We start from the raw sequence: 19285 nt of genomic DNA, 5'->3' as shown, positions 1-19285 counted from the left end.
GTTTTACTCAGCAGAGTCATCTCCAACGACACCAGCGCATTCACACAGGAGAGATGCTGTATCACTGCTCACAGTGTGGGAAGGGTTTTACTCAGCAGAGTCATCTCCAATGACACCAGCGCATTCACACAGGAGAGATGCTGTATCACTGCTCACAGTGTGGGAAGGGTTTTACTCAGCAGTCTCATCTCCAACGACACCAGCGCATTCACACGGGAGAAGCCGTATCACTGCTCACAGTGTGGGAAGAGTTTTACTCAGCAGAGTCATCTCCAATGACACCAGCGCATTCACACAGGAGAGAAGCCGTATCACTGCTCACAGTGTGGAAAGAGTTTTACTCAGCAGAGTCATCTCCAACGACACCAGCGCATTCACACAGGAGAGAAGCCGTATCACTGCTCACAGTGTGGAAAGAGTTTTACTCAGCAGAGTCATCTCCAACAACACCAGCGCATTCACACAGGAGAGAAGCCGCATCACTGCTCACAGTGTGGGAAGAGATTTACTCAGCAGAGTCATCTCCAACGACACCAGCGCATTCACACAGGAGAGAAGCCGTATCACTGCTCACAGTGTGGAAAGAGTTTTACTCAGCAGAGTCATCTCCAACAACACCAGCGCATTCACACAGGAGAGAAGCCGTATCACTTCTCACAGTGTGGGAAGAGTTTTACTCAGCAGAGTCATCTCCAACGACACCAGCGCATTCACACAGGAGAGAAGCCGTATCAATGCTCACAGTGTGGAAAGATTTTTACTCAGCAGAGTCATCTCCAACGACACCAGCGCATTCACACAGGAGAGAAGCCGTATCACTGCTCACAGTGTGGAAGGAGTTTTACTCAGCAGAGTGCTCTCCAAACACACCAGCGCATTCACAGAGGAGAGAAGCCGCATCACTGCTCACAGTGTGGGAAGATTTTTACTCAGCAGAGTCATCTCCAACGACACCAGCGCATTCACACAGGAGAGAAGCCGTATCACTGCTAACAGTGGGGAAAGAGTTTTACTCATCAGAGTTATCTCCAAATACACCAGCGCATTCACACAGGAGAGAAGCCGTTTCACTGCTCACAGTGTGGGAAGAGTTTTACTCATCAGAGTAATCTCCAAACACACCAGCGCATTCACACTGGAGAGAAGCCGTATCACTGCTCACAGTGTGGGAAGAGTTTTACTCATCAGAGTCATCTCCGACAACACCAGCTCATTCACACAGGAGAGAAGCCGCATCACTGCTCACAGTGTGGAAAGTTTTACTCGTCAGAGTGCTCTCCAAACACACCAGCGCATTCACACAGGAGAGAAGCCGTATCACTGCTCACAGTGTGGGAAGAGTTTTACTCATCAGAGTAATCTCCAAACACACCAGCGCATTCACACAGGTGAGATGCCGTTTCACTTCTCACAGTCTGGGAAGAGTTTTCCTCATCAGAGTAATCTCCAAACACACCAGCGCATTCACACAGGGGAGAAGCCGTATCACTGCTCACAGTGTGGGAAGAGTTTTCCTCATCAGAGTCATCTCCAAACACACCAGCGCATTCACACAGGAGAGAAGCCATTTCACTGCTCACAGTATGGGAAGAGTTTTACTCATCAGAGTAATCTCCAAACACACCAGCGCATTCGCACAGGAGAGAAGCCGTATCACTGCTCACAATGTGGGATGAGTTTTAATCATCAGAGTCATCTCCAAACACACCAGCGCATTCACACAGGAGAGAAGACATTTCACTGCTCACAGTGTGGGAAGAGTTTTACTCAGCAGAGTCATCTCCAACGACACCAGCGCATTCACACAGGAGAGAAGCCGTTTCACTGCTCACAGTGTGGGATGGGTTTTACCAGTCAGAGTTATCTTCGACGACACCAGCGCATTCACACAGGAGAGAAGCTGTATCACTGCTCACAGTGTGGGAAGAGTTTTACTCATCAGAGTGATCTCCAATAACACCAGCGCATTCACACAGGAGAGAAGCCGTATCACTGCTCACAATGTGGGATGAGTTTTACTCATCAGAGTCATCTCCAAACACACCAGCGCATTCACACAGGAGAGAAGCCGTATCACTGCTCACAATGTGGGATGAGTTTTACTCATCAGAGTCATCTCCAAACACACCAGCGCATTCACACAGGAGAGAAGCCGTATCACTGCTCACAATGTGGGATGAGTTTTACTCATCAGAGTCATCTCCAACAACACCAGCTCATTCACACAGGAGAGAAGCCGCATAACTGCTCACAGTGTGGAAAGTTTTACTCGTCAGAGTGCTCTCCAAACACACCAGCGCATTCACACAGGAGAGAAGCCGTTTCACTGCTCACAGTGTGGAAAGAGTTTTACTCATCAGAGTACTCTCCAAACACACCAGCGCATTCACACAGGAGAGAAGCCGTATCACTGCTCACAGTGTGGGAATAGTTTTACTCATCAGAGTCATCTCCAACGACACCAGTGCATTCACACAGGAGAGAAGCCGTTTCACTGCTCACAGTGTGGGAAGAGTTTTACTCATCAGAGTAATCTCCAAACACACCAGCACATTCACACGGGAGAAGCCGTTTCACTGCTCACAGTGTGGGAAGGGTTTTACTCAGCAGTCTCATCTCCAACGACACCAGCGCATTCACACAGGAGAGAAGCCGTTTCACTGCTCACAGTGTGGGAAGAGTTTTACTCATCAGAGTAATCTCCAAACACACCAGCACATTCACACGGGAGAAGCCGTTTCACTGCTCACAGTGTGGGAAGGGTTTTACTCAGCAGTCTCATCTCCAACGACACCAGCGCATTCACACAGGTGAGAAGCCGCATCACTGCTCACAGTGTGGGAAGAGATTTACTCAGCAGAGTCATCTCCAACGACACCAGCGCATTCACACAGGAGAGAAGCCGTATCACTGCTCACAGTGTGGAAAGAGTTTTACTCAGCAGAGTGCTCTCCAAACACACCAGAGCATTCACACAGGAGAGAAGCCGTATCACTTCTCACAGTGTGGAAAGAGTTTTACTCAGCAGAATCATCTCCAACGACACCAGCGCATTCACACAGGAGAGATGCCGTATCAATGCTCACAGTGTGGAAAGAGTTTTACTCAGCAGAGTCATCTCCAACGACACCAGCGCATTCACACAGGAGAGAAGCCGTATCACTGCTCACAGTGTGGAAGGAGTTTTACTCAGCAGAGTGCTCTCCAAACACACCAGCGCATTCACAGAGGAGAGAAGCCGCATCACTGCTCACAGTGTGGGAAGATTTTTACTCAGCAGAGTCATCTCCCACGACACCAGCGCATTCACACAGGAGAGAAGCCGTATCACTGCTAACAGTGGGGAAAGAGTTTTACTCAGCAGAGTCCTCTCCAACGACACCAGCGCATTCACACAGGAGAGAAGCCGTTTCACTGCTCACAGTGTGGAAGGAGTTTTACTCAGCAGAGTGCTCTCCAAACACACCAGCGCATTCACAGAGGAGAGAAGCCGCATCACTGCTCACAGTGTGGGAAGAGTTTTACTCATCAGAGTAATCTCCAAACACACCAGCGCATTCACACAGGAGAGAAGCCGTATCACTGCTCACAGTGTGGGAAGAGTTGTACTCATCAGAGTCATCTCCGACAACACCAGCTCATTCACACAGGAGAGAAGCCGCATCACTGCTCACAGTGTGGAAAGTTTTACTCGTCAGAGTAATCTCCAAACACACCAGCGCATTCACACAGTGGAGAAGCCGTATCACTGCTCACAGTGTGGGAAGAATTTTACTCATCAGAGTAATCTCCAAACACACCAGCGCATTCACACAGGTGAGATGCCGTTTCACTTCTCACAGTCTGGGAAGAGTTTTCCTCATCAGAGTAATCTCCAAACACACCAGCGCATTCACACGGGAGAAGCCGTATCACTGCTCACAGTGTGGGAAGAGTTTTCCTCATCAGAGTAATCTCCAAACACACCAGCTCATTCACACAGGAGAGAAGCCGTATCACTGCTCACAATGTGGAAAGAGTTTTACTCATCCGAGTAATCTTCAAACACACCAGCGCATTCACACAGGGGAGAAGCCGTATCACTGCTCACAGTGTGGGAAGAGTTTTACTCATCAGAGTAATCTCCAAAGACACCAGCGCATTCACACAGGTGAGATGCCGTTTCACTTCTCACAGTCTGGGAAGAGTTTTCCTCATCAGAGTAATCTCCAAACACACCAGCGCATTCACACAGGAGAGAAGCCGTATCACTGCTCACAGTGTGGGAATAGTTTTACTCATCAGAGTCATCTCCAACGACACCAGCGCATTCACACAGGAGAGAAGCCGTATCACTGCTCACAGTGTGGAAAGAGTTTTACTCATCAGACTAATCTCCAACGACACCAGCGCATTCACACAGGAGAGAAGCCGTTTCACTGCTCACAGTGTGGGAAGAGTTTTACTCATCAGAGTAATCTCCAAACACACCAGCACATTCACACGGGAGAAGCCGTTTCACTGCTCACAGTGTGGGAAGGGTTTTACTCAGCAGTCTCATCTCCAACGACACCAGCGCATTCACACGGGAGAAGCCGTATCACTGCTCACAGTGTGGGAAGAGTTTTACTCAGCAGAGTCATCTCCAACGACACCAGCGCATTCACACAGGAGAGAAGCCGTATCACTGCTCACAGGAGTGGGAAGATTTTTACTCAGCAGAGTCATCTCCAACGACACCAGCGCATTCACACAGGAGAGAAGCCGTATCACTGCTCACAGTGTGGGAAGAGTTTTACTCATCAGAGTCATCTCCGACAACACCAGCTCATTCACACAGGAGAGAAGCCGCATCACTGCTCACAGTGTGGAAAGTTTTACTCGTCAGAGTGCTCTCCAAACACACCAGCGCATTCACACAGGAGAGAAGCCGTTTCACTGCTCACAGTGTGGGAAGAGTTTTACTCATCAGAGTAATCTCCAAACACACCAGCGCATTCACACAGGAGAGAAGCCGTATCACTGCTCACAGTGTGGGAAGAGTTGTACTCATCAGAGTCATCTCCGACAACACCAGCTCATTCACACAGGAGAGAAGCCGCATCACTGCTCACAGTGTGGAAAGTTTTACTCGTCAGAGTGCTCTCCAAACACACCAGCGCATTCACACAGGAGAGAAGCCGCATCACTGCTCACAGTGTGGAAAGTTTTACTCGTCAGAGTGCTCTCCAAACACACCAGCGCATTCACACGGGAGAAGCCGTATCAATGCTCACAGTGTGGGAAGAGTTTTACTCATCAGAGTAATCTCCAAACACACCAGCGCATTCACACAGGTGAGATGCCGTTTCACTTCTCACAGTCTGGGAAGAGTTTTCCTCATCAGAGTAATCTCCAAACACACCAGCGCATTCACACAGGGGAGAAGCCGTATCACTGCTCACAGTCTGGGAAGAGTTTTACTCAGCAAAGTAATCTCCAGCAACACCAGCGGATTCACACAGGGGAGAAGCCGTATCACTGCTCACAGTGTGGGAAGAGTTTTACTCAGCAGAGTCATCTCCAACGACACCAGCGCATTCACACAGGAGAGAAGCCGTATCACTGCTCACAGTGTGGAAAGAGTTTTACTCAGCAGAGTCATCTCCAACGACACCAGCGCATTCACACTGGAGAGAAGCCGTATCACTGCTCACAGTGTGGAAAGAGTTTTACTCAGCAGAGTGCTCTCCAAACTCACCAGCGCATTCACAGAGGAGCGAAGCCGCATCACTGCTCACAGTGTGGGAAGAATTTTACTCAGCAGAGTCATCTCCCACGACACCAGCGCATTCACACAGGAGAGAAGCCGTTTCACTGCTCACAGTGTGGAAAGAGTTTTACTCAGCAGAGTGCTCTCCAAACTCACCAGCGCATTCACAGAGGAGCGAAGCCGCATCACTGCTCACAGTGTGGGAAGAATTTTACTCAGCAGAGTCATCTCCAACGACACCAGCGCATTCACACAGGAGAGAAGCCGCATCACTGCTCACAGTGTGGAAAGAGTTTTACTCGTCAGAGTAATCTCCAGCAACACCAGCGCATTCACACAGGAGAGAAGCCGCATCACTGCTCACAGTGTGGAAAGAGTTTTACTCGTCAGAGTGCTCTCCAAACACACCAGCGCATTCACACATGGGAGACACTGTTTCACTGCTCACAGTGTGGGAAGAGTTTTACTCAGCAGAGTCATCTCCAACGACACCAGCGCATTCACACAGGAGAGAAGCCGTTTCACTGCTCACAGTGTGGGAATAGTTTTACTCATCAGCGTAATCTCCAACGACACCAGCGCATTCACACAGGAGAGAAGCCGTATCACTGCTCACAGTGTGGGAAGAGTTTTACTCAGCAGAGTCATCTCCAACGACACCAGCGCATTCACACAAGAGAGGAGCCTTATCACTGCTCACAGTGTGGAAAGAGTTTTACTCATCAGAGTAATCTCCGACGACACCAGCTCATTCACACAGGAGAGAAGCCGTTTCACTGCTCACAGTGTGGGAAGTGTTTTACTCAGCAGAGTCATGTCCAACAGCACCAGCGCATTCACACAGGGGTGAAGCCGTATCACTGCTCACAGTCTGGGAAGAGTTTTACTCAGCAAAGTAATCTCCAGCAACACCAGCGGATTCACACGGGAGAAGCCGTATCACTGCTCACAGTGTGGGAAGAGTTTTACTCAGCAGAGTAATCTCCAAACACACCAGCGCATTCACACAGGAGAGAAGCCGCATCACTGCTCACAGTGTGGAAAGAGTTTTACTCAGCAGAGTCATCTCCAACGACACCAGCGCATTCACACAGGAGAGAAGCCGTATCACTGCTCACAGTGTGGGAAGAGTTTTACTCAGCAGAGTCATCTCCAACGACACCAGCGCATTCACACAGGAGAGAAGCCGCATCACTGCTCACAGTGTGGAAAGAGTTTTACTCAGCAGAGTCATCTCCAACGACACCAGCGCATTCACACAGGAGAGAAGCCGCATCACTGCTCACAGTGTGGAAAGAGTTTTACTCAGCAGAGTCATCTCCAACGACACCAGCGCATTCACACAGGAGAGAAGCCGCATCACTGCTCACAGTGTGGGAAGAGTTTTACTCAACAGAGTCATTTCCGACAACACCAGCTCATTCACACAGGAGAGAAGCCGCATCACTGCTCACAGTGTGGAAAGAGTTTTACTCATCAGAGTAATCTCCAAAGACACCAGCGCATTCACACAGGGAAGAAGCCGTTTCACTGCTCACAGTGTGGGAAGAGTTTTACTCAGCAAAGTAATCTCCAGCAACACCAGCGCATTCACACAGGAGAGATGCCGTTTCACTGCTCACAGTCTGGGAAGAGTTTTCCTCATCAGAGTAATCTCCAAACACTCCAGCGCATTCACACAGGGGTGAAGCCGTTTCACTGCTCACAGTGTGGGAAGATTTTTACTCATCAGAGTAATCTCCAGCGACACCAGCGCATTCACACAGGAGAGATGCCGTTTCACTGCTCACAGTCTGGGAAGAGTTTTCCTCATCAGAGTAATCTCCAAACACACCAGCGTATTCACACAGGGGAGAAGCCGTTTCACTGCTCACAGTGTGGGAAGATTTTTACTCATCAGAGTAATCTCCAATCACACCAGCGCATTCACATGGGAGATGCCGTTTCACTGCTCACAGTGTGGGAAGAGTTTTACTCAGCAGAGTCATCTCCAACGACACCAGCGCTTTCACACAGGAGAGAAGCCATATCACTGCTCACAGTGTGGAAAGAGTTTTACTCATCAGAGTAATCTCCAACGACACCAGCGCATTCACACAGGAGAGAAGCCATTTCCCTGCTCACAGTGTGGGAAGAGTTTTACTCATCAGAGTAATCTCCAAACACACCAGCGCATTCACACAGGAGAGAAGCCTTATCACTGCTCACAGTGTGGAAAGAGTTTTACTCGTCAGAGTCATCTCCGACAACACCAGCTCATTCACACAGGAGAGAAGCCGCATCACTGCTCACAGTGTGGAAAGAGTTTTACTCGTCAGAGTAATCTCCATCGACACCAGCGCATTCACACAGGAGAGAAGCCGTTTCACTGCTCAGTGTGGGAAGAGTTTTACTCAGCAGAGTCATCTCCAACAGCACCAGCGCATTCACACAGGAGAGAAGCCGTATCACTGCTCACAGTGTGGAAAGAGTTTTACTCATCAGAGTAATCTCCAAAGACACCAGCGCATTCACACAGGGGAGAAGCCGTTTCACTGCTCACAGTGTGGGAAGAGTTTTACTCAGCAAAGTAATCTCCAGCAACACCAGCGCATTCACACAGGAGAGATGCCGTTTCACTGCTCACAGTCTGGGAAGATTTTTACTCATCAGAGTCATCTCCAGCGACACCAGCGCATTCACACAGGAGAGATGCCGTTTCACTGCTCACAGTCTGGGAAGAGTTTTACTCAGCAGAGTCATCTCCAACGACACCAGCGCTTTCACACAGGAGAGAAGCCATATCACTGCTCACAATGTGGGAAGAGTTTTACTCAGCAGAGTCATCTCCAACGACACCAGCGCATTCACACAGGAGAGAAGCCGTTTCACTGCTCACAGTGTGGGAATAGTTTTACTCATCAGCGTAATCTCCATCGACACCAGCGCATTCACACAGGAGAGAAGCCGTTTCACTGCTCACTGTGGGAAGAGTTTTACTCAGCAGAGTCATCTCCAACAGCACCAGCGCATTCACACAGGAGAGAAGCCGTATCACTGCTCACAGTGTGGAAAGAGTTTTACTCATCAGAGTAATCTCCAAACACACCAGCGCCTTCACATGGGAGATGCCGTTTCACTGCTCACAGTGTGGGAAGAGTTTTACTCAGTAGAGTCATCTCCAACAACACCAGCACATTCACACAGGAGAGAAGCCTTATCACTGCTCACAGTGTGGAAAGAGTTTTACTCAGCAGAGTCATCTCCAACGACACCAGCGCTTTCACACAGGAGAGAAGCCACATCACTGCTCACAGTGTGGAAAGAGTTTTACTCAGCAGAGTGCTCTCCAAACACACCAGCGCATTCACAGAGGAGCGACGCCGCATCACTGCTCACAGTGTGGGAAGAGTTTTACTCAGCAGAGTCATCTCCAACGACACCAGCGCATTCACACAGGAGAGAAGCCGTATCACTGCTCACAGTGTGGAAAGAGTTTTACTCAGCAGAGTCATCTCCAACAACACCAGCGCATTCACACAGGAGAGAAGCCGCATCACTGCTCACAGTGTGGAAAGAGTTTTACTCAGCAGAGTCATCTTCAACGACACCAGCGCATTCACACAGGAGATAAGCCGTATCACTGCTCACAGTGTGGGACGAGTTTTACTCAACAGAGTCATCTCCGACAACACCAGCTCATTCACACAGGAGAGAAGCCGCATCACTGCTCACAGTGTGGAACGAGTTTTACTCATCAGAGTAATCTCCAAAGACACCAGCGCATTCACACGGGAGAAGCCGTTTCACTGCTCACAGTGTGGGAAGAGTTTTACTCAGCAAAGTAATCTCCAGCAACACCAGCGTATTCACACAGGAGAGAAGCCGCATCACTGCTCACAGTCTGGGAAGAGTTTTCCTCATCAGAGTAAACTCCAAACACACCAGCGCATTCACACGGGAGAAGCCGCATCACTGCTCACAGTGTGGAAAGAATTTTACTCGTCAGAGTAATCTCCAGCAACACCAGCGCATTCACACAGGAGAGTAGCCGCATCACTGCTCACAGTGTGGAAAGAGTTTTACTCGTCAGAGTAATCTCCAGCAACACCAGCGCATTCACACAGGAGAGAAGCCGCATCACTGCTCACAGTGTGGAAAGAGTTTTACTCGTCAGAGTGCTCTCCAAACACACCAGCGCATTCACACATGGGAGACACTGTTTCACTGCTCACAGTGTGGGAAGAGTTTTACTCAGCAGAGTCATCTCCAACGACACCAGCGCATTCACACAGGAGAGAAGCCGTTTCCCTGCTCACAGTGTGGGAATAGTTTTACTCATCAGCGTAATCTCCAACGACACCAGCGCATTCACACAGGAGAGAAGCCGTTTCACTGCTCAGTGTGGGAAGAGTTTTACTCATCAGAGTCATCTCCAACTAAACCAGCGCATTCACACAGGAGAGAAGCCGTATCACTGCTCACAGTGTGGAAAGAGTTTTACTCATCAGAGTAATCTCCAAACACACCAGCGCCTTCACATGGGAGATGCCGTTTCACTGCTCACAGTGTGGGAAGAGTTTTACTCAGCAGAGTCATCTCCAACGACACCAGCGCTTTCACACAGGAGAGAAGCCATATCACTGCTCACAGTGTGGAAAGAGTTTTACTCATCAGAGTAATCTCCAACGACACCAGCGCATTCACACAGGAGAGAAGCCATTTCACTGCTCACAGTGTGGAAAGAGTTTTACTCGTCAGAGTAATCTCCAGCAACACCAGCGCATTCACACAGGAGTGTAGCCGCATCACTGCTCACAGTGTGGAAAGAGTTTTACTCGTCAGAGTAATCTCCAGCAACACCAGCGCATTCACACAGGAGAGAAGCCGCATCACTGCTCACAGTGTGGAAAGAGTTTTACTCGTCAGAGTAATCTCCAGCAACACCAGCGCATTCACACAGGAGAGAAGCCGTATCACTGCTCACAGTGTGGAAAGAGTTTTACTCATCAGAGTAATCTCCAAACACACCAGCGCCTTCACATGGGAGATGCCGTTTCACTGCTCACAGTGTGGGAAGAGTTTTACTCAGTAGAGTCATCTCCAACAACACCAGCACATTCACACAGGAGAGAAGCCTTATCACTGCTCACAGTGTGGGAAGAGTTTTACTCAGTAGAGTCATCTCCAACAGCACCAGCGCATTCACACTGGAGAGAAGCCTCATCACTGCTCACAGTGTGGGAAGAGTTTTTCTCAGCAGAGTCATCTCCAACGACACCAGCGCATTCACACAGGAGAGAAGCCGTATCACTGCTCACAGTGTGGAAAGAGTTTTACTCAGCAGAGTCATCTCCAACGACACCAGCGCATTCACACAGGAGAGAAGCCGCATCACTGCTCACAGTTTGGAAAGAGTTTTACTCAGCAGAGTCATCTTCAACGACACCAGCGCATTCACACAGGAGATAAGCCGTATCACTGCTCACAGTGTGGGAAGAGTTTTACTCATCAGAGTCATCTCCGACAACACCAGCTCATTCACACAGGAGAGAAGCCGCATCACTGCTCACAGTGTGGAAAGAGTTTTACTCGTCAGAGTGCTCTCCAAACACACCAGCGCATTCACACAGGAGAGAAGCCGTATCACTGCTCACAGTGTGGAAAGAGTTTTACTCGTCAGAGTGCTCTCCAAACACACCAGCGCATTCACACAGGAGAGAAGCCGTATCACTGCTCACAGTGTGGGAAGAGTTTTACTCCTCAGACTAATGTCCAAACACACCAGCGCATTCACACAGGTGAGATGCCGTTTCACTGCTCACAGTGTGGGAAGAGTTTTCCTCATCAGAGTAATCTCCAAAGACACCAGCGCATTCACACAGGGGAGAAGCCGTTTCACTGCTCACAGTGTGGGAAGAGTTTTACTCAGCAAAGTAATCTCCAGCAACACCAGCGCATTCACACAGGGGAGAAGCCATATCACTGCTCACAGTGTGGGAAGATTTTTACTCATCAGAGTAATCTCCAAACACACCAGCGCATTCACATGGGAGATGCCGTTTCACTGCTCACAGTGTGGGAAGAGTTTTACTCAGCAGAGTAATCTCCAACGACACCAGCGCATTCACACAGGAGAGAAGCCATTTCACTGCTCACAGTGTGGGAAGAGTTTTACTCATCAGAGTAATCTCCAAACACACCAGCGCATTCACACAGGAGAGAAGCCTTATCACTGCTCACAGTGTGGAAAGAGTTTTACTCATCAGAGTCATCTCCGACAACACCAGCTCATTCACACAGGAGAGATGCCGCATCACTGCTCACAGTGTGGAAAGAGTTTTACTCGTCAGAGTAATCTCCAGCAACACCAGCGCATTCACACAGGAGAGAAGCCGCATCACTGCTCACAGTGTGGAAAGAGTTTTACTCATCAGAGTGCTCTCCAAACACACCAGCGCATTCACATGGGAGATGCCGTTTCACTGCTCACAGTGTGGGAAGAGTTTTACTCAGCAGAGTCATCTCCACCGACACCAGCGCATTCACACAGGGGAGATGCCGTTTCACTGCTCACAGTGTGGAAAGAGTTTTACTCGTCAGAGTAATCTCCAAACACACCAGCGCATTCACACAGGGGAGAAGCCATATCACTGCTCACAGTGTGGGAAGAGTTTTACTCAGCATAGTCATCTCCAAACACACCAGTACATTCACACAGGATAGAAACCGTATCACTGCTCACAGTGTGGGAAGAGTTTTACTCATTAGAGTCATCTCCAAACACACCAGCGCATTCACACGGGAGAAGCCGTTTCACTGCTCACAGTGTTGGAAGTGTTTTACTCAGCAGAGTAATCTCCAAACACACCAGCGCATTCACACAGGATAGAAACTGTATCACTGCTTACAGTGTGGGAAGAGTTTTACTCATCAGAGTAATCTCCAGCAACACCAGCACATTCACTCAGGAGAGATGCCGTATCACTGCTCACAGTGTGGAAAGATGTTTTTGCTTGTTTAGTTACATTTAAGACCTTCAAGTGCACTAACTCAGAGACATTGCATGATTTAAAATTGTCAAATTAAATATGGTTGTTCCAGTTTTGACTGAAAATGGCCTGTACTTTGAACTTTATTGTTCATGTTACACTGGTCAGCAATTTTTCAGAAGTTGTCTGCTTCAGAGATTAAATTGGCTATTATGAAATTTGGTGTGTTGAATTAGAAGTGACAGTTAATCAGCTGATTGGCTATGGCTTCCAAGATATTTAAGATTTTAAATTTTATACTTATGTACATTGTGTGGATCATAATGTTTTAAATACAAATTGTAAAACTAGGTCTCTTCATGTGTTTATGGTCCGTTTACATGTTTCACCTGTTCTCTTTATGTAACACTAGAAAATCAGCAAAAGGTTCATATAAATAAAATGTATTATGAACCAAATTGCAAAAACCAATTATGTATAAGTACTCTATAGGTTTCGTCCTTATTCTGTGTGTACACAGTGGGTTTTTATTTATTTATTGGCAGCTTGTCTCTTGTATTCATGAAACGGAGCATCTCTTGTCAAGCAAAGACTTGATCTCGAGTGCCTAGCACTGTATGAATTTTTTTTTTTTTTTTGAGCTGATATAAGACCAGTTTGTTCAGCAGAGTGATGTCAGTTGACGTATGATTGCATCATCAGTGACTTCTAAGAATAACCTAATGTCATGTATGATGCAATACCGGCTTCAGATTGCATCATTCATTGTTTTGCCAAAAAAGTAAGTTCTATCCAAACCCACTCAGATTTATTCATAGAGCCAATCTTGAAAACAAGCCAATGAACAATTTTAAGTTTCATTTTCGTTCTCAGCGATCCAGAATTAGTAAAGTTTGACTATATTTATTTCAGAAGCATTTTGGCTGTAGATCTGTGTTCTATGACTGTTTTAAAATATGTAACCTTATAGTGATGTTTAAAATGAGACTGTTAATGTTTTCTTTTGCTCGTAAGTAGTCATTACTTACCACCATACAATTAATGAATTAACTGTAACATCAGTGTAGTACTGCAGCATGAGACTAATTGTTCATGGAATTATTACTGATCAGGATTTTAATGTTTAATGGAAATGTCAATCAAACCAAATGAGTACGGAGCACTTAAATGAAGCTCGTCCAACTATATGCATCCACCTCGTCTCACTGGTTGAGGACAAGGCATCAAAGTTGTTTATAATCTAGGAATTGTACAAAACCCTGAACAAAAATTCAGTATGCTTGAAGTTCTTTATCCTAATGTATGTCGCTAAAAAAAAAAAAATCTACGCAGTTGATTCAACTAATTATTTACAGACCCGTGGTTTAAATTCTGAAGTTGTTTCTGAATTTGCGGAATTTCTCAAACCTGGTTGTATCTTTAGACAACAAATTAATTGTCAGAGACATTATTAAGACTTTGTGATGTCATTAAAAATCATGGAGGCCATACAAAGTACTAGATGTAGTAGTTTTTGTTGTGGGGTGTACTCATTTTTGCACCACCCTAATTTGAGTAAAACTGAAAAATGTGTAATCTAAGTTATATTATTAACCTTACTTTCCCGTTATAAGTTAAACAGATGTTATACTAAACTTTATCTTTTCAACATTTTGGAAATTGTGTTCATTGAGATATTGTTTAAAATGTTACTTTTCAAAGGGGGTGTACTCATTTAAGCTGAGCACTGTAGCCTCGCTCAGGAGCTATCTGCTGTCAGCTGTGCGCTAGTTCTTGTGGTCGTCCTCTTGTAAACTGCTCCAAATGGTACAAGCAGTCTGCCTTTCTTGCCTTTTGCTCCATTCCTTGTTCAAAGGCTTTGATAAATGCCCTTTACTGGAGTGGATTCCTTTCAAATATGGGAATTTCTTGGGGTGGCAGGGACAATGTACTGTTGTCACACTCAAGATGCAGTCATTTTGTCTGTGCATGATGGTAAGGAGGTCACTAGATGAATATTGACCAATTTGCTGATATGAGAATTGCCTCTGCTCACCCTCCATTGGTGCCATTGTTGGCTGGCAACAAATTTGTTATAATGTTCCCATAGTATTGGTTTCTTGCTGTTGCTCATTGGGATTGTCCCACTGCTTTGAGGCAGCCTCAGACCACTGTTCCATTTCCTTTCTTTGCACATCTGGTAATTGTGGGTCATTAGATTGAAATGATCCCTTCATCGCACTGATTTGTTTTGTTGGCTTCCAGAATCACAGATTGTATTCCTTCACTATAGGATTTAAGACGTTGTTGGATTGCCATTTCCATTTTTCCCTTTTGAGATAGTTCATGCCATCTGAGGGTGCTTGAGAAGAACTTTACAGATCTGAGGCCTGCAATACGGTCAGTTTAGCAGTTGATGCAGCCAGTTCAGTCTCATCTCAGTTATTCTATGATAAATTGGACATAAACATTATCCTTCACAATAAAAGGAAATATTGAAAAAAATATCAGCATTTGCGGGGCGGCACGGTGGTGTAGTGGTTAGCGCTGTCGCCTCACAGCAAGAAGGTCCGGATTTGAGCCCCGTGGCCGGCGAGGGCCTTTCTGTGCGGAGTTTGCATGTTCTCCCCGTGTCCGCGTGGGTTTCCGCCGGGTGCTCCGGTTTCCCCCACAGTCCAAAGACATGCAGGTTAGGTTAACTGGTGACTCTAAATTGACCATAGGTATGAGTGTGAATGGTTGTCTGTGTCTGTGTGTCAGCCCTGTGATGACCTGGCGACTTGTCCAGGGTGTACCCCGCCTTTTGCCCGTAGTCAGCTGGGATAGGCTCCAGCTTGCCTGCGACCCTGTAGAACAGGATAAAGTGGCTACAGATAATGAGATGAGATCAGCATTTGCCCAGAAGACTTTAAGTTTATCAGTCATTCATTTATTTACTTATTTATTAATTTGTTTATTTTACTGAGATATGCTCAAGTCCCAGGATGAGACAAAGAATGCAAAGGAAGCCAGTATTAAGTAGAAGGAACTTGGAATTTTGCATTCGTGATCTGCATCCAAGACCCTCCAATTTCCCTCTTCTGGTACATGGCTGAATAGGATTGCTCTTGGAAGGTGCATTTCCTGAAAGTCAAATCAAGTTTATTTGTATAGCGCTTTTAACAATAAACGTTGTCGCAAAGCAGCTTTACAGAATTTGAATGACTTAAAATATGAGCTAATTTTATCTCTAATCTATCCCCAACGAGCATGCCTGTTGCGACGATGGCAAGGAAAAACTCCCTCAGACGACATGAGGAAGAAACCTCGAGAGGAACCAGACTCAAAAGGGAACCCATCCCCATCCGGGCAACAACAGACAACATGACTATAAAATTAACAGTCCTAACATAAAGTCAGCTTTGTTGATGCTATAAACCCCCACCGATGGAGACCCGAGAGCAAAACCGTTCACAACAACCACAGTCCCAAAGTCAACAAGTCAACTGCAGTCCCCAGCCACAAAAGCACCACTGCAAGAGTCCAGAGCGTCCTCCAGGTGTGACCCCCAACTGTCCACATGGGGCCGCCCTCCACAGGAGCGATGCAATGAGACTCCAACCAGACACAGGGCACCAGGATGGATCAGGCAGGTCTGAGGAGCAGAAGAGGTTCAGCATCTCGATCCCAGGACCGACATGTAACTCAGAGGGACAGATTTTGGGGGAGGGAGACAACTGAGATAAAAACACAGGTTGTTGGGTATGCCCAATGTCACCTGAATAAGTAGGAACAGTATACATATTGCACTGAGTACAAGCAGGGACTCTGGCAACTAACTATGACAGCATAACTAAAAGGGGAGAGCCTGAAAGTAACACAGGCATGAGGGAGTCCCAGAACATAAAGCAGCCAGCCACTACACTGTCAACAAACTCAAGTGAGCAAGCGAGTAGGGACTGACAGCATCCATACATCCCAGTTTACCAAAACACTCTGTCTGAGGACCCTCCAGATCTACACCTTTACCTCATAAACACCATTAACAAAAGGCTTGACTAAACAGATATGTTTTCAGCCTAGACTTAAACACTGAGACTGTGTCTGATTCCTGAACATTACTTGGAAGGCTGTTCCATAACTGTGAGGCTTTATATGAAAAAACTCTGCCCCCTGATGTAGCCTTCACTATGGGAGGTACCAGCAGATAGCCTGCACCTTTTGATCTAAGTAGGCGTGGCGGGACATAGAGGAGCAGAAGTTCACTCAGGTACTGTGATGAGACCATTCAGTGCTTTAAAGGTCAATAGTAGTATTTTATAATCAATACGAAATTTGATTAGGAGCCAATGCAGTGTGGATAAGACAGGGGTGATGTGGTCATATTTTCTAGTTCTAGTAAGGACTCTTGCTGCTGCATTTTGAACTAACTGGAAATTGTTTATGCACTTCTTGGAACATCCAGACAGTAAGGCATTACAATAATCCAACCTGGAGGTAACAAAAGTATGAACTAGTTTTTTCCACATCATGTAGTGACATTAAATTTCTTATCTTAGCAGTATTTCTGGGATGAAAGAAGGCTATCTGGGTAATGTTATCAATGTGAGTTTCGAATGAAAGACTGGGGTCAATAACTCTGAGGTCTTTTACTACTGCACCTGAAGAAACAGAAAGGCCATCCAGAGTTACTGTGCAATCAGAAAACTTACTTCTAGCTGCATGTGGTCCGAGTACAAGTACTTCAGTCTTGTCAGAGTTAAACAGAAGGAAGTTAATAAGCATCCAGTGTCTAATGTCCTTCACACATTCCTCAGTTCTATTAAGCTGGTGTCTCTCATCAGGTTTTGCAGAAACATACAACTGTGTCTCATCAGCATAACAGTGGAAACTAATACAATGTTCATGAATAATATTACCCAGAGATAACATATATAAAGAAAAAAGCAGTGGACCCAAGACAGAACCTTATGGAATACCAAACTTTACCTCAGTACGTCTAGAAATATCACCATTTATATCAACATACTGATAGCGATCACTTAAATAAGACCTGAGCCAGGAGAGAGCTGTTCCCTTAATTCCCACAACATTTTCTAGTCTATCCAGAAGAATGGAATGGTCAATGGTATCAAATGCTGCACTGAGGTCAAGCAACACAAGCAGCGAGACACAGCCCTGATCAGACGCCAACAGAAGGTAATTTACTACTTTAAAGGAAAACTCCGGAGTGAAATGCTTTTTAGGTCTATTCTCGCATTATTGGGAGTGCATACGTTGAGTTGCTATCACAATCACATCAATCGGATGTGTTTTGAGAAAATTAGTTTTTTGTGATTTCAACCGGAAAGTGCTAACACGGCAGTGCACGGGGCATGTCTTTTTGCTGATACAAAACACTAGTTTTAAAACCATTGCAAAGCTCAAAACAACATGACAGTTCTGTGGAAGTGAGTAGAGGGTTCCTACAAACAAAACGAGGTGTTTCTAGCTCTAAAAGTGCACGAATAGAGTGTGTAGAATAGTAAATATAAAGGCAGTGACCTTACCTGAATTTGGTGTTCCTCAGACACCATCTTCAGTGGACAGTCCGTAAAAGTCAAGTGCTGAGTGCAGAGCCCATTGTGCATTTCCAGCGGGTTGCAGGAGGAAGTTAATAAGCATCCAGTGTCTAATGTCCTTAACACATTCCTCAATTCTATAAAGCTGGTGTCTCTCATCAGGTTTTGCAGAAACATACAACTGTGTGTCATCAGCATAACAGCGGAAACTAATACAATGTTTACGAATAATATCACCAGAGGTAACATATATAAAGAAAAAAGCAGTGGACCCAAGACAGAACCTTGTGGAATACCAAACTTTACCTCAGTACATCTAGAAATATCACCATTTATATCAACATACTAATAACAATCAGTTAAATAAGAGCTGAGCTAGGAGAGGGCCGTTCCCTTAACTCCCACAACATTTTCTAGTCTATCCAGAAGAATGGAATGATCAATGGTATCAAATGCTGCATTAAGGTCAAGCAACACAAGCAGCGAGACACAGCCCTGATCAGACGCCAACAGTAGGTTGTTTACTACTTTAACCAAAGCTGTTTCTGTGCTGTGATTAGGTCTAAATCCTGACTGATACATTTCATGGATGTTATTCCTATGTAAATATGAGCATAACTGCTGTGCCACAGCTTTTTCAAGGATCTTGGAGATAAAGGGGAGGTTTGATATCGGCCGATAATTGGACAGCTGACAGGGATCAAGGTCAGGTTTTTTAATCAGGGGTTTGATAACTGCTAGTTTAAAGGATTTGGGTACATAGCCAATCGTGAGAGAAGAATTTATTATTTTTAGAAGCGGTTCAATTACTTCAGGTATTATCTGTTTGAATAGACGTGTAGGTAAGGGATCTAGTACGCAAGTTGAGGCTTTTGATGCCGAGATTAATGAAAGTAATTCAGTTTCTTTAAGGAGAGTAAAACATTCTAATTGATGATCTGATAGAGTTATATGGTTAACTATAAGGTCACTTTCATTGTCTGACCTTAAATTAGTAGTTTGAATTTTTTGTCAGATATTCTTAATTTTGTCATTAAAAAAATTAATGAAATCATTGCTATTAC

At 46.0% G+C, this 19285-nt stretch overlaps 4 pseudogenes; all 4 read left to right on the top strand.

The window, feature by feature from the left end:
* LOC132864557 (uncharacterized) overlaps positions 1–3871 on the top strand; it is a 57964-nt pseudogene extending 54093 nt beyond the window's left edge.
* Positions 3872–4155: 284 nt separating this feature from the next.
* Positions 4156–7172, top strand: LOC132864556 (zinc finger protein 271-like; annotated as a pseudogene).
* Positions 7173–7613: 441 nt separating this feature from the next.
* LOC132864585 (zinc finger protein 850-like) lies at positions 7614–11098 on the top strand (annotated as a pseudogene).
* Positions 11099–11436: 338 nt separating this feature from the next.
* LOC132864586 (zinc finger protein 239-like) lies at positions 11437–13083 on the top strand (annotated as a pseudogene).
* The last annotated feature ends 6202 nt before the right edge of the window (positions 13084–19285 follow it).

The sequence above is a fragment of the Neoarius graeffei genome, chromosome 17 (genome assembly GCF_027579695.1).
Source record: "Neoarius graeffei isolate fNeoGra1 chromosome 17, fNeoGra1.pri, whole genome shotgun sequence".
Taxonomy (NCBI): domain Eukaryota; kingdom Metazoa; phylum Chordata; class Actinopteri; order Siluriformes; family Ariidae; genus Neoarius; species Neoarius graeffei.
This window is presented reverse-complemented; position numbering and strand designations above follow the sequence as displayed.